Source organism: Anguilla anguilla, chromosome 13 (assembly GCF_013347855.1).
Source record: "Anguilla anguilla isolate fAngAng1 chromosome 13, fAngAng1.pri, whole genome shotgun sequence".
In the NCBI taxonomy this organism is placed as follows: domain Eukaryota; kingdom Metazoa; phylum Chordata; class Actinopteri; order Anguilliformes; family Anguillidae; genus Anguilla; species Anguilla anguilla.
Window position 1 is genome coordinate 8022552 of NC_049213.1, and position 17027 is coordinate 8039578.

The 17027-nt window shown below is 42.7% G+C and overlaps 1 long non-coding RNA gene across 1 annotated transcript; it reads left to right on the plus strand.

The window, feature by feature from the left end:
* Nucleotides 1-1848: 1848 nt before the first annotated feature.
* Nucleotides 1849-14193, plus strand: LOC118210924. The gene is made up of 3 exons (XR_004761934.1): nt 1849-2185; nt 11515-11665; nt 12058-14193. It is a non-coding gene; the product is annotated as an uncharacterized LOC118210924 (long non-coding RNA).
* The last annotated feature ends 2834 nt before the right edge of the window (nt 14194-17027 follow it).

Genomic DNA, 17027 nt, shown 5'->3' on the forward strand with positions numbered 1-17027 from the left:
ACTCACAGGGAGCTCATTTACCTACAGACTAGAGAGTATCTAATACTGTGTCAAACCTGAAAGGATGTTCATCGGATGGGCAACTCTTTTTATACAAATGAAATCATATAAATTTGCTTTTAACAAATTTCCCCCCGTTTCTTTTGTCTTTTGATCGAGTTAATTTCTTTTATCATCAGCCTTCTCCCCTGCACGCAGTAAAATGTGGTTTTAATTCATCGCTAATACAAATTAATCCCATATACAAATTAATCACGTATATGAATTAATCGCTGATACGAGTCCAAAATTGTTCAAATTTTGGTTGAATGTTCATGCTTTCAGCTCATACCCCCACTGTTACATCTGCTAGCTCCTTTTGATGCAAAGAGCTGGATCTCATTTATTCCTGCACGTTTCATGCATTTGTCTCATTGCAGATCCATTTCTGATGTTGTGGCTCAATTAAATTTCTGCAACCATGGGCACTTTTAAAGACTTGTGCATTATTCAATAACAGAATCGTGTTAGCAGGAAAGAACTATAAAGCATATGGGTGAACGTTTATGAATATCATTTACACACTGGTCATGGTACTGGTGATTTATTAGGTAAATTTGCCTGATTCCCTGTTCAGTGTTTTCTGGTTATGTTAGCCACTGGGGTCCCATAAAACAATGGCAGCAAAGCGTTCCTGCGTTAATGAATATTTATTCACGTTTATTAAGTTGTTGTTTTCCATGTTTTGACCGTAAATGCAGACCATATTACCACATTAATCCATACGGGCCGCCTGTAAGAATTAAGCAGTGTGGTTCTGCCCGGCGGTGAGCTTTGATTGGCTGCCGCTCCGCGATTTGGCTGGGGCTCGTCTCCGGGTACTTGCCGTTAACGTCTGTTGGGCGTTTCTGTCACCTAAATGGCCAGAAATCACAGATTTCATTACATCAAAGACTGTTATGTGGTAAACTGAGAAGAAATATCAATACCAGTACTGTGTGTTATAAAAAATACAACATGCTTCCCGCAGTTATGTTATAACATCGGTCCAGGGGAATGATGCCCATGTGATTTAATAGCAGTATGGTAATCATTCTGAAACAAGGCCCTTTGTTACTTTAAAACAAAATAAACACATTTAAATATTTGAATATTCAAATTCTTCTAATCACGTTTCCCATTAAAATTCCTTTTGGATATCAGCTTCAATAAACACTAAAGGTTACAGGCACGCTTCCGCATTTCAGATTCTCTTTTTTTTTTTGGCATTATGGGAATTGTTTTTTTTTTTTAAACTCAATGTGAACACTAAACTGATGATATGAACTGGAGCCGATGTGTACGGTGCGGAAAATGATGGTGATTTACATGCATTACGTTTTCGCACGCCAGGTCTTTCGGCACGCTCTCATACCCACATTGGTCAGCTGACTCTCTAGGACTGCGGTATCTGATCATATCATTTAGCATAATTTTATATAACGGGATATTTCTCCCGCGCGCAAATGGCTCTGTATCTTTTGATGTTGCACTAGAGAAAAGCAACGCTGCAGAAAATGAACCTTGGTTCTTCATGTCCCAGTTAAAACGTAAAGTTAGTCCCATGAAGACCAGAGGTAATTTAGCGGCGCGTTTGCAGAGCCACTTCCTAGTTCCCTGGAATAGAAACAGGAACTTTCCCAACAGGTCGAAAATGAATAAGAGAAAAAAAAAACAGACACCGTGCTGACATATATGTACACCTGCAGGTCAGGTAAAAGAGGCTGACGTCTCAGGACAAAAGGAAAATATCACCACTGTGACTTTTCCACTGTCGCGTGACGCACTGTGCAACGTCTTTAAATGCACGCAGATAACTGAGCGGATGTAACCAGCATCGTGATCACCCCCCTTCCTGCTTTATGCCAGCTGCAGTCCTAAAAATAATAATAATAATAAAAAAAAGCTAAGGGGCGTACTTTGAGGTACACGACCCAAACAATAACAAAAGCCCCAGTAATGACAGCGCGCCATAAACTCAGCTGCGAAACTTCAAAAGGGCTGTAAACTTGAGGAAGGTAAAACGGCGCGTCTCAGGGGAAGGTGTTAAACCGGAAAGATTTAAAAGAAGCTGTAGAGGTTCCCGGCAGGACGCCGCGCGCAACGACTCTGACATGAAAAAGACACTACGCGAGCGGTGGGAAATGTTCACAAAACACCAAACGGGGTTTGTATCTTTATTTATGTATTTTTATATATTTTTAGTTAATACATAAAAAATAGCACTTAAAAAGTTATCTGAGAATGCATCACCATCAGCAGTGCAATCCGCACTTAGTGACGTGGATGTGTTCCTTGGCTCTTCTTGGGGCTGGGTATGTTGCATATGCAGCTCAGTTTCAATAGGGTTGCACTCCGCAGGAAACTTCGGCGGATCAGAAAGCCAGTAAATCCAAAGCAAACAGAAACCAGCGTTAGATAAAGCATGCCGGCATAACCCAGTCCCCATACACACCACACACAGAAACAGGAATTCTAAGAAGTCAGTTCCCCAGTGTAGTATGAAAGTACTGAGTTTAAATCAAAAGAACACGTTTCAACACCTTCGCTCCACTCCAACGCTGCAGAAGGAGGTTACCGGGAGACGAGCTCTGGGAATCGCACACATTAACAGCCTTTTCAGCTCTTTAATATCTTAGGTTAGGGGCAGGGTTCGCTTAATAAATGTTTTAACATTTTTTTATAAATGCATTAATAGAGTGGGCTGAAGGAGACGTTTTGTAATCGCAGAAATTAAGCAATCAATGTCACGCTGATCCCCAGTTTTAGTGTCACCCCACACAAAGCTGATAATGCGCAGAGCAGCTCGCCACAGGTCTGAGCTGAAATCCAGACTCAACACAAGGTGTTAAGCAGCAGACTTAACACAGTACTCAGCACACACTGAGCTACAGGGGCAGTGGCGACTGCACTGGCTGAATGGCCTATTCTCTGAAATGTAAAATACTTATTTTCCTTTCAAAGACAGTTGGAAAAGATGACTTACCCAAATGTTTTAGCCATATCGACCCTCGGATATTATCAGGACAAATGTACTAATCTATGGATGCTGTAGTCATAGTGACCCTTGGATACTGACAGGACAAATGTACTAACCTACTGATGCTGTAGCCATAGTGACCCTTGGATATTGACAGGACGAACGTACTAACCAACTGATGCTGTAGCCATAGCGACCCTTGGATATTGACACGACGAACGTACTAACCTACTGATGCTGTAGCCATAGCGACCCTTGGATAATAACAGAACAAACGTACTAACCTAGTGATGCTGTAGCCATAGCGACCCTAGGATAATAGCAAGACAAATGTACTAACCTACAGATGCTGTAGCCATAGCGACCCTTGGATAATAACAGAACAAACGTACTAACCTAGTGATGCTGTAGCCATAGCGACCCTAGGATAATAACAAGACAAACGTACTAACGTACAGATGCTGTAGCCATAGCGACCCTTGGATAATAACAGGACAAACGTACTAACCTACAGATGCTGTAGCCATAGCGACCCTTGGATAATAACAGGACAAACGTACTAACCTACTGATGCTGTAGCCATAGCGACCCTTGGATAATAACAGGACAAACGTACCAACCTACTGATGCTGTAGCTATAGCGACCCTTGGATAATTACAGGACAAACGTACTAACCTACTGATGCTGTAGCCATAGCGACCCTCGGATATTGACAGGACAAACGTACTAACCTACAGATGCTGTAGCCATAGCGACCCTTGGGTAATAACAGGACAACGTACTTACCTACTGATGTTGTAGCCATAGCGACCCTTGGATAGTAACAGGACAGACGTACTAACCTACTGATGCTGTAGCCATAGCGACCCTCGGATATTGACAGGACAAACGTACTAACCTACAGATGCTGTAGCCATAGTGACCCTTGGGTAATAACAGGACAACGTACTTACCTACTGATGCTGTAGCCATAGCGACCCTTGGATAGTAACAGGACAAACGTACTAACCTTCTGATGCTGTAGCCATAGCAACCCTCAGATATTGACAGGACAAACGTACGTAGAGTATCTGGCCAGTTTGTGAATGGCTGAGTCGGTTCTAATGAAAGTGAGGAGACCAGGTTCACCGCAGGCTTGGAAATGTCTCCATTTCTTTTTCCGCGTAGTTGGTGTCCACGTCAGATGACGTAAGGCACCTAGGAAATGCTTTCTAAACTGTGATTCCCTAGATCTCAGAATGGCCAATTTTTATTTCAGCCCATCTTGTAGCAGTAGCCTACTGTAGATGTGCATATATACACATAGAGCGCTGTCCTCTTGTGTAAGCCATGGATCCATCATAGGCTACTGTTTCAGTGACTACCTGCACATCCATCCTGAACACCTCCTCTCCTTTTCTCTCTTTCACTCTCTAGCAACAACACACGTTCTACACATTCTGAGTCAGCTAGCAGCAACACACGTTCTACACATTCTGAGTCAGCTAGCAGCAACGCACGTTCTACACATTCTGAGTCAGCTAGCAGCAACGCACGTTCTACACATTCTGAGTCAGCTAGCAGCAACACACGTTCTACACATTCTGAGTCAGCTAGCAGCAACACACGTTCTACACACTTTGAGTCAGCTAGCAGCAACGCACGTTCTACACATTCTGAGTAAGCTAGCAGCAACACACGTTCTACACATTCTGAGTCAGCTAGCAGCAACACACGTTCTACACACTTTGAGTCAGCTAGCAGCAACACACGTTCTACACACTTTGAGTCAGCTCAACCAATTCAAAGGAATCCAACAAAAACTGATTTAGTTTTTTTATTTTTTATTTTTTGCACCCTCGGAATAGAACCCTCGCCACCCTTGTTTGTGTTTTTTGTGTTAGTTATCTGGTTCGCCCTCGAGCCGGGCTTCCGCCCCCGATGACAGAGCGGGATAATAAACGTGCTCTTCTGGAGTCGATGAGATCTTAACCTTTACCCTCCGTCCCGGAGACGAGAAGGCAGATCCCTGCAGACCACGGCAGCGACTGTGCCGCACTTTAAGGAGACATTAATAAAACATGCGTAAATATCAGATAAACCAAGGCTGTCGCCGTGGAAAAAAAGCAGATCGTTTCTGACACAGCCAAACGCACGTTTGTCACTGCGTTTTTGGGAAATATTTTATTGCATTAATGGGGTAGTGTGCTCAACTAAGATAGACGGTATCATGAAATCATATTTCATGAAAACACGACTGAATCGACATTTGACAGATATTAATACCGGGCAGCTGTGTGTGGCGGCCGTAGTATTTGTGAAGCTGGGGCACATCGGCCAGGCTGAAGAGCTGTTTGACACTTCGCTTTAAAAAGCGTGCGGTGAAACTCTACATAACTGTGCGGAGAATGGTGTAAAAGTCAGGCAAATTATCAGGCGATGACCGTGGAAAACGGTCCGCTTGGTCTCACCGGAGGTGAAATCTCGTACAATGCTGGCACGTTGTGATGTATCCTAAAGGGAAAAGTGGAAAATGTAAGACGTGTCCGGGCAAAGTCTACCTCTGTTGCGAATGTCATATTTTTTTATTATGAAAAGACACATTTTTTTTTCCACATATTGCTGGGACTGTAAGGGTTGGATATATTACTCTGATCTCACCTTAAGAGCCAGTCTTTGGTTCCATTATCTTAATATGTGTCACAGTCACTTTAATAATGTACTACTGTAATGTCTTAAGGCTTTTTATATCGGTTGAAATTTTATCTTCCTGCCAGGCAAACGTGGTCATAAGCTTATGAGTGCATATCTAGTGCTGAAAGTGTTATTTCAATTTGTGTTTTTATTTGTACATTTTGTGAATTAAATTATATATATATATATATATATATATATACACACACACACATATATATATAATATATTATATATATATATACATTTCTTATTTTATTTTATTTTTTGGTACATAATCATAAGAAAGACTTGGATAGTTGCATTCCAAGATCAATGCACTTGATCTTTGAAAGTAAACCACAGTCCCTGCAGCACCATACATTATTCATTTCAGTATCAAGCTTTTGCCTCGTTTACATCTTTTTCAACTGTCAAGACTGGATGCAAACTAATCTTGGCTCAGAAGAGAAGCAAGGCACTAATTAAAACATTTTCACGCTGGTTTAGACAAGGGAAATTTTGGACTATTTAGCCTCTCCTGTTAATTATTTGAGAGATATCGATGAATCAAAGGCTTTGACTGAGCCAGATGCTCTCCACCCCCGTCCCTGTTCTGTGAATTCCACACACCTTCTGCCTCCCTCTCTCCCTCCCTCCCTCTCTTTCTTTCTCCCTCAATCTCTATCAGCATCTCTCTGTACCTCTCTTTCTCCCTCTCTCTTTCGCTTCCTCTCTTTCTCTCCCTCTCTCTCTCTTGCTCTCTCTCTCTCCCTCTCTCTCTCTCTCTCTCCCTCTCCCTCTCTCTCCCTCTCCCTCTCTCTCTCTCTCTCTCTCTCTCTCTATCGCACATGAATCTGAACAGTTCCCCCATTAGCAGACCATTTATCACCAATTAAGTTTGAAAAGTTTACACATGCTGAGTCCTCCCTTCCTGCCGTGGATGTTGAAATTGCTGATGTGAGGTGTTCTGGTCCCACACACTCCAGGGCTGGGAGATGTGTGCGAGGGGGGATGGAGGGGCTGCTCATCCCGTGTAAAATACTGCAGCGTCCCTGGCTCCCGCCAGCCCATCCCCAGGCCAGAGAACAGAGTTACAGTACCCATTAGCCTCAGCCAAGCTCGCGTGGGCGTGTTTTATGTAGTGTAGACACCTCCTGTTATTGTTTTCTGCATGGAAATGCACATCCTTTTTTTTTTTTTTTTTTTTTTTTTTTTTTTGCTTTGCCCAGTAATTTTCCATCGACGCATTCTGCTTGTGACAGTATATCAGGCTCTTCCTGTGTGAGCTCGCTATGTTATGCGCGTTGCAGTTCGGAATTGCAGTTCGGAATTCGAACCTGCTGAAACCCGAGTTCATCCCAGGGGCGACATAGCTCAGGAGGTAAGAGGGTTTGTCTGGCAGTCGGAGGGTTGCCGGTTCGATCCCCCGCCCTGGGCGTGTCGAAGTGTCCCTGAGCAAGACACCTAACCCCTAATTGCTCCCAACGAGCTGATTGGTGCCTTGCATGGCAGCCTTTCACTGTGAGTGTGTGTGAATGGGTGAATGAGAGGCATCAATTGTAAAGCGCTTTGGATAAAAGCGCTATATAAATGCAGTCCATTTACCATTTAATACATATTAATTTGGGGGAGTTTTGGCATCAGGTCAAATTTTCATCACATAACCATAGATACTTAAATTTACGTAAATAGTGAAAATCTTATGTTTGTTACGTTGTGTCAGTGGAAGGTATGGGAGTTTCTGGTGTGATTTATTGTGCCCAAGAGAGCAGGTTGCTAGTAGCTTGTTTTTTTTTCCAGTGGTGATGATCTGTTGCTCAGATTCACTGACCTCGGGGGTTTCACCTTCAGGCCTCACTGCACACACAGGCAATATCTGAAAACTGAAACACTGGTTCGGGTATTTGTTCTGCAATCTGACTGATGGATGGATGGATGGATGGATGGATAAAAGTTGGTCTATATGGCAGTGCTTGGTATTCACTAGCGGAACACGGGGGGATGTGGTTTGGGAGGTGGAGACTACACTGGCAGGAGTCACGTGTGTTACTGAAGGAACAGGCGCATCAGTCGCCATCGTCTGCTCTGCACCTATAGCCCCAAGAGAAGAGTGTGGTGTGTTTGTGTGTGCGTGTGTGTGTGTGTGTGTGTTTGTGTGTGGTGTGTTTAGGTGTGAGTGTGTGTGTTTGTGTGTAGATGTGTAGGTGTGTGTGCGTGTGTATGTGTGTGTAGGTGCATGTGTGTGTGTATGTGTGTGTGTAGGTGCATCTGTGTGTGTGAGAGAGAGATAGAGCTTGAATGGGTTTCTAAAACCACAGAGTTAACTTTTAAAAACATTTTGAAAAATATTTAATAATTCAAATTTCACAAATTTGAATGTACAGTGCCCTCCAAAAGTATGGTAATGGTTGAGTGAAATGTTTTTTAAAATGGTAAAACATATGGTAGAGGCCAAAAGTATCAAGCCACCTGTGGGTTTAAAAAAAAAGAACCTTAAGAAGAGAAGAATTCAGTTAATATATGTGCATTTATTAAATAACAACCCAAAGTATAAACTTTTTAATTTTTATTTCTCCCTAAAAGATGAGTTTTACATAAAAAATAATCTTAGACACGACTTTCCTCAAAATAGCCTCCTTTGGCTTCAATTACAATTAACCAAATTATTGGAGGGGTAGTTAAATTGACTGAAATATCTTATCAACCTTAAGTTTTTTTTTTTTTTAAACCAAAGGTGGCCTAATTCCATTAGCCTGTAGAGTAAGTAAAACAGGCACTAAAGCTGAAAGAAATATGACAAAGAAGAAGGCTTAGATGCGGGGCCAAGTAAACATAATGCGGCAAGGTTATTACCCACAAGACACTGCAAAGAAGCTTAAGATTTCTAGGTGCAGTGTTCAGTACACACTCTGGATCTGGATCTTTCTGGTCTTCTCCTGTTAACTTCACTGCCCATCAATACTGCACCTGGAAAGCTTCTTTGAATTTTTAAGTAAAATTAATCTTTTTGTGTTATTGTAGGTAGAAATTGAATGTTGTTTTTTTGTTTGTATTTTTGTTAGTCAATAAATGTTCATATATGTTAACTGAATTCTTCTCTATCTAGTTTTTTTTTATTATTTATAAAAAAAATTAATGTACAGGTGGCCTACTACTTTTGGCCTGTACTGTATATAAATACCATGAAATAAAAGCTGTCTGTACTTTCTCTCATATGCATCTTTTGACCTAAATTCAAAATGTCTCAAGTATATCACAAAAATAAGAAATTTCACTCTCTGGATCTAATGCTTTTGGAGGGCACTGTAAGCGCTGTAGGGAAATGAGCCTGACTGTACAGCCTGCCAGTGACTGTCAGCCCTGACACGCCTCGCGTTCATTAGCTTTTTGTTATGACGCGAGGTGCAATGTAAACCTGGAGAACTCGACGTCTGTTACCATGTTATTTCCCAAAAGGAATCTAAATTTAAATACACTGAGGGGATCGCACTCTGTGCCTCTTACCGGCCCTGCTTCCGCTAAACTTTCCTGCAAATTGTGTGCTCCACAGGAACAGAAATCCTCTTGCTTTACTTCACAGGGATGTGAAGAATGCAGTGTACTGTTTTTGTGATAACCTGCAAAGTGGTGGTGGGGGGGGGGGGGGGGGTGTCATGTTTTGAAATAGGAGATTTATGATGAATATTGAATTGTTCTTTAGAGATTGAATCTGCTCTTCTCCCTTCTGTTCTAATCTGTAGACCTGCTGCTGCTGCTTCTTCCCCCAGGACTGAAATAGCCAGTCATGTTTAATCAGTGTTCACTGCTACTGTTTATATCAGCAATGCTACTGTTTATATCAGCACTGCTACTGTTTATATCAGCGCTGATACTGTTTATATCAGCACTGATACTGTTTTTATCAGCACTGCTGTTTATATCAGCACTGCTACTGTTTATATCAGCACTGATACTGTTTTTATCAGCACTGCTGTTTATATCAGCACTGATACTGTTTATATCAGCACTGCTACTGTTTATATCAGCACTGATACTGTTTTTATCAGCACTGCTGTTTATATCAGCACTGCTACTGTTTATATCAGCACTGATACTGTTTTTATCAGCACTGCTGTTTATATCAGCACTGATACTGTTTATATCAGCACTGATACTGTTTATATCAGCACTGCTACTGTTTATATCAGCACTGCTACTGTTTATATCAGCACTGCTACTGTTTATATCAGCACTGATACTGTTTATATCAGCACTGATACTGTTTATATCAGCACTGCTGTTTATATCAGCACTGATACTGTTTATATCAGCACTGATACTGTTTATATCAGCACTGATACTGTTTATATCAGCACTGATACTGTTTATATCAGCACTGCTGCTGTTTATATCAGCACTGATACTGTTTTTATCAGCACTGGTACTTTTTTTATCAGCACTACAAAAGTGGTGGCTACAGTACAAAAATCTTACCACCCGCAATCAAAATCTTACCAGCATTTGGCTGGTGGCTGGGGTTAATTTCATGCAGTGCAGCCACTGCTTTTTATGACACAGTTGGCAAGTTTTACTCATGTGCAGCACGATGAGTAGATTTGCACATGACCTGATCAACCAGTTGGGAGCGCAATGTGCAAGATGAGATGCTATAATTCAAGGTGACTGAAATCTCTGGGCAATGTTAGTGCTTATTGGAACAGTGCCTTAACAGATACCAGACCATGGGGCCCATCCACACACTGGAACAGTGTCTTAACAGATACCAGACCATGGGGCCCATCCACACACTGAAACAGTGTCTTAACAAATACCAAACCATGAGCCCATTAACATGCTAGAACCAGGCCATAACAGGATGACTGGAAGAGTGGAACATGCAGTAATATTTGATTTGGTAGTTCTTCATGCTAGCTTACTCTGAGGTTTTCAGGTATGGAACATAAATCATATGTGTTTCTACCAGGCTGCTAGCCATTTCCCTTCCCATACTGCCTTTGGGTTTATGGTTAGTCATCCATCAATCCCTCCATTATCTATACCCTCTTATTCCTGGTCAGGGTCGGCGGTGCTGGAGCCTATCCAAGCATACAGTGAGGAAGAGGCAGGTACACACCATCGACAGTTCGCCAGTTCATTGCACAGTTTGCCAGTCCATCGCAGGACACGCACACTATTCACTCACACACTCAAACCTACAGGCCATTTAGCCCGCCTGCATGTCTTTGGACTGTGGGTGGAAACCTGAGCACCCAGAGAAAACCCACACGAACACGGAGAACATGCACCACCAATCAATAATATATTCCTGAATTTTATTGTTTTATGGGGTTGGATTGTCCACATTCTTTAAAAAAGGTAGAGATAAAAAAAAAAAACAGTTTTAGAAGACAGACATTGAATTAATCAGTAATACATCCAAACAGTTGGATAAGGTTGAATTATTTTAAAAACTGTTTTTAAAAAAAAAAATTGGATTAAAAACAAGATACACAGACCCTGAAAAATCTAGCAGATTATTCCAGAAAAATTGGAGCCCCAGAGAAATATCAAACGCGATCTCAGCATTTGTGAAGCCAAAGCAATCACAGTGCTGGATTTTACTGGTAGATCTAATGTGCTATTTCCCACTGACACTCACAGGTAAACACACACCACATGCACCCCATGTCAGCGCTTGTGGTGACACCCCCAGTACGACTGCTGTTTCTCTTATATGCCACGGGTAACATATAGGCTGTAATATCGTTCCAGTGGTTTCATCGTGATTTCATATTTGGATGAGGCTTTGAAGATTTTTTGAAGTGATTGCTTCAGTTGGTTGGAGTGATTCGAAAGCTTTTGTTTCTCCTGCCACTGTCAGTTTGTTCCTGTTTCCTCCCTGGGGATTGGAGGGAGACTGTCTCACCTGAAGCACTGGCCAATCAGGTGCACCTCCTTGTCACGTACAACGGCTCAGCCAACTGTCCCTTTGGGGGGAGGCGGACTCTTCAGATGCAAAGCTGTTGTGTCAGGTATGGTTTTTTTCTTATTCTCTGTTACGCTCCACTCGTTTTTCAGTTTATTTATTTTTATTTTGAAATGTCATCTGAGGACATGTGTTTCAAAAACTGAGAATAAAGCTTATATCAAGCCCCAGTCTTTTGGCCCCTCTCTGGCTACATTTCAGTGTGCTTCTGATCTTTCCTGTTGTACTGTCACAACCCCCCCACACACTCACTCACTCTCTCTCTCTCACACACACACACACACACACACTTACAAATAGATCATTGTGGCAATAGATTCTAGGCACCATAAAGACAGAGACTCAAGACTTCCAGCACGGCCTGAGGCGAGGAACTTGCGATGTGCACGTGAGAGTACCAAATCACAGCCAAGCGTGTCTCCTTTCTCCTCTTAACAGCTTTTGTTACCATGGGAACCTTGCTAAGCAACAAGGCGATGCACTTCCTGACCGCTGAACTCTGGGTGGACTGCACGGCGGCCTGATTTCGCTGCGTCGGCGTGGGTTTCTGCTGCGTAAGAAGTTCTGCAACTGCGGTGTGCTGCTGCAGTGTGGCGCTGCATTAGAGATATGGTATGAATTAATGCACTGCACCCATAACCACACGATTGAGTAACAACATAGCGATTACATTTGACATAAAAATATCGCACTATTTTTGGCTCAAGGCACTGCGAAACATTTGCGATGATTTTACCGAAAATTTAATTTAAACTAAATGCTCGTTTATAACAGAAAAGAGATTCATTTAATTGATCATAACATGGAACATAATTAATAAAATCTTGGTAATTGCATCTGAATGTACTTGGAGTAAAATATGTTTTTTTTTTTTGGCTTTTAATTTAAATGACGAATTACCATGATCTGTAATATTTCAGCCTGAGAAACCCCTGATAGGAGCTGAGTGAATGCGCGCACATTTAATAAGAGTGTGTCACTGCGTAAAAGGGCCCCCTGTATTAATGACAGCCAGTGAGCGCTAGTTAATATGCATCCTACTGCCCGCTAATGCGCCTCCAACATTAAACTGTGCAAAATACCTCAATACATTTCTTTACAGCTCCTGCTGAACTCATTTCAATGTCTAACAAATCAGCTGAATCATTTGCTATTTTCTCATGAGGAAAAGCCCTCACCGACAAATGCAGAGACAAACAAAATAACTAAATAACGAAACAGTTTGTGCAGCCCGGTGCAAGAGGCGTACCACATATTGCAACACATATTGATCTCTATGATATTTAGTAAAAAAACAAAAAGAAATGTATTTTTCTGATATATATTGGCAGAGGTTACATAGAATATTTAGCTGTGGAAACGCTATTCCTATTCCTATTGGAATAAGCCCAACGTTTTACATTTAATTGGATTCGAAACTTGGCAATATTCTAATATGATTGCCCTTGGCAGGTTCTGGATGTGTTATTGGGAAGCCCAAAGCACTCTTTAATTTGGAAAGATGTCTTTAACATTGTCAAATTAAATAGAGTACATGTTACTTGCCAGTTCAGGCAAATGAAGAAAAACATACTTGACATACTTAACTGTCAACAATTAATTCTGAATTGAATATTGCTGTAAAATCCTTGTGGGGCTAAATAGGACTAAAAACTGTTCGACACGTGTAAGACATGAAAACACAGCCCCCATTAACCCCCCCCCCCCCCAATTCAACCTCAGGGTTGGGGCTAGGGGTTAAAGGTCAAAGGTTGGTCTTATTGATGGGAGATAGAGCAGAGTTTAAGGTCACTTCTGAGCACTTTACAGTAACGTGCAGTATTAACTGAGCATAAAACACACGCCTGTTTTTTCAGAGTGCTAACTATAATTAGGCATTACTTATAACACAGTAGCTACACTGCAGTTGCAGTTGAACCCATAAATCGCACGCTTAATGATTGTAGAAGAAGAATATTGCTGAGGATCATGGTATTGGGTCCTGCTAGTTATGTTCCCTCCGTAAGTCAGGCTTACGGCCCACGGCAGACACACCGGGCACGTGTTGGGCACGCACCGTTCACACAGGGGCCGGATGAGTCACTGTGTTGAGTGCAGTGTGCAGTGTGCAGTTTCTTCAGTGGCTGAACTCTGCTTCTTCTCAAAGTCGAGATCGTTCGATGCCCGGCTCACTTCGATGCTGCTGATAACCGAATGCTTGCGCGTCACATTAGCGTCAGAATCTATGCACATCTGACTACGTACACCAAGCCATGAACCCTCACCTTGTGAAACCTGTTCATTTTTTACTTTAATAATTATTCCTGAGAAATTCACTGGGATTATGGAATTGCTAATGCTTCTTAAAAGCTCCATCTCTGTTTTTGTTTTAAATTCTTTTGATATGAAACATTGGGAAATGACAGATGTTCACTGTTACCAGCGATTGTGTGATAGGCCAGGCTACTGCAGCTAATTAACAACCTGCCCCTAAACTCGTTCAGAAACTTTGGTCTTCACTTTACACACCAAGATGTGAAGAGGAAGATAATGGTATAAAATGAAATGTGTCTTTTAAAAAGCTAATTTACTTGCTTTTTGTGATCAATTTTTTTTTCCAAATAAAACAGCATAGACACAGAACCTACACAGTTTACATAGTATTCCTTTCGAGACTCCGCCCCCCCCCCCCCCCCCCCCCACACACACATACCCCTCCACATCTCACCTCCAGCAGGACCATGAGAAGTGCACTGTTAAGTCTATCAGTTTTAAATTCAGCATAGAAATTCTTTGAGTTTAATTGCTGTAATTGCCCACATATTTACGTTCTTTTGGCTCCAATGACATGTGCTGCAGATTGGTCCATGTATACAACAACCACAAAGCTTAGGATCCACTGATGAAACAATAGAGTGTGTGGAAATTTCCAGCATATATAGCGCTACCTTTTTTTTGGCAGCTGTAAGGCCAGCCAACAGGATATGAGTTAGGTAGGATGAAATGTTTAGATCCATAAAAACATTTAAGAGTGGTATTCTTGGTACACATGGGATACTTACAACTGTTCCAGAATTTTCCTGCCTTCGGACACTACCATAGCAGCGAATTTACTTGCTGAGTTTAAGAATGAAATAAATAAATTGCATTTGTTGATAACGACAGTGCAAGCACTGGTGCTTTAAAAATACTAGCAGGCTGTTGCTGTTCTTTACTGAGGATACAGAAACAATCATCTTTATGTTTCCCAGGATAAATGCAAAGGAATATCGCACGGAGAAAATGGCTTTTTACTATGCAGACTGTTTAAATGTAGGATCAAATCAATCCAGTTAAACTGCTCCGGTCAATTTATAGTCTTATTAGCGCCCTAAATTGTAAGTGAATTTCAGCGCAGGCTTCGGTAAGAGAAGCCTCACGTGCAGGGAGGGCCGCTACCCCCCCGCCCGCGCCTTGGAAATATCTGACGTTTCGGCTTTTTATTGAGTCAAAATCAATCAGGCTAAATGAACTGGCATCGACGAGCAGTCGGCGCGGTAGGATGAAGGATCGCGAGCCGATGTGCCGCTGTCATCTTTTCTGTCGCTCCCGGTTACCTCGAGCCCTGGCCGCTGAGGGACGGCGCCGAACGCAGGCCACGGCGCCCTCTGAAGACGAAGGGTCGCGGGGTTCAGTGCTTCAGAGCCTCAGGGGGTTCATAGTCGCGGATGTGAAGGTGTGTAGTGCCTTTCGTCTCATGGTCACACAACGCTTCCCAGTTTAAAAGCCCTGTGTAGGGTACTTATCAAAATAATTTGGCAATAATGTAATGAAAGTATTTGAAATTAATTTTACACACACTCTCTCTCTCTCTCACACACACACACACACACTTTCTCTCACACACATACCACATGCTCTGTCGCTCTCATTCTCTTATGCTGGTGCAGCACAATCCTCCACCGTTTGCATATGATTTGCATCGATTACCCGTGAGTTTGCTGCATAAGTTACACAGCAGAACGGAGTCGTGTCAGATGTTGTTTCATACTGACAGAGCGAGAGCCTCCGCCCCCTCGCCCTCCCCGCAGAGGTCATGTGGCCTGACGGCTCTGCGTCTGTAGGAAGCAATGGCCCATTGCACACGACCAGCTGGCCCCAGTTCAAATGGGTTAAATACTTTAACTCTAGATTCAAATCAAATCAAATCAAACTTTATTTGTATAGCGTTTTACAACAGTTGTCACAATACGCTTTACAGACAACCCTAGCCTAAACCCCCACAGGAGCAAGCCTAAGGCAACAGTGGCAAGGAAAAACTCCCTGTGGCAGATGGGGAGAAACCTTGGAAGGAACCAGGCTCAAGGGGGAAACCCATCCTCCTCTGGTCGGCTCAGGGTGCTGACTGGTGACCAGCATGTCAGCCAGTTTATGCACAAGATATGATATGTGATGTGGCTCGGATGATGGGTGGGGCCGGGTGGCGGTGATGGGGAACAGCAGGTGGCGGCAGATGTGGACAGGGTGGAGGCAATGACGAAGGAGGGGCTGGACCGCAGAGGTGGGGGGAGACCAGACGACTCTCGAAGCAAGTGAGCATATTAAAGACCTCTAGATCTCGGGGAATTCCCAACTCTGCGTGTTAATAAGCCAGACTTAAAATAATCTGAACAATGGGTCTTATCATGAATATTGGCAAAAAAAACAAAACAAAAAAAAAAGATTTTAACGTCTTTTTGTAGCTGTCAGGAATCTTTAAGAAATGTAAACGCATATTTATATGTCAGGAGGTGTTGTTTAGTATCATATGGAGGCAAACATATAAGTTTCCCAGGAATCCTGTGCTGAGGCTACAGTTCATCATGCTTTAACAATGCGAGCACACGGCCTGCATCGAGAAGACTATCTCCTTGTTTTACCATTCTGATTCCCGGGAGAGCCGGGGGGGGGGTTTGTGCTTCTGTCATTCAGGGGGGGGGAGTGACGGTGTTCGAGACTCGCGCGAATGATCGCCTTTCTGCGGCGGCGCTGGCGGCCGTGACGCTCTGGCGTTCAGCAACACCTTCCGGAATGTTCACACACACACACCGTCGCCAGGGCGACGAGCAGCCGCGCTCGCACAAAACACAAGCCCCCCGACGTCCTAAAAATAAATCCTTCCTCTGCCACCGCTCTGTAAAACGAAGTGACCGCACAAAAGTCCAAAGTTGGCTTTCTTCTGGTCAAACTGACATTTTTCTTGTGCGGTTAAAGTTTCTCAGGTTGCAAAGAGCCTTTGCTATTACTCTTCCCAGTAAGATATGTGTACCCATGGAGAACTTCGCACTGTGAGAAAGGTGCTGGAGATATTGGTATTGCCACAGTTTGCAAACTGTAAAATCAAAGCTATGGTTCTAAAGCTCACAGCTGGTGGAGACTGCCTTAAACCACTACGGTTAATAGCAACAAAA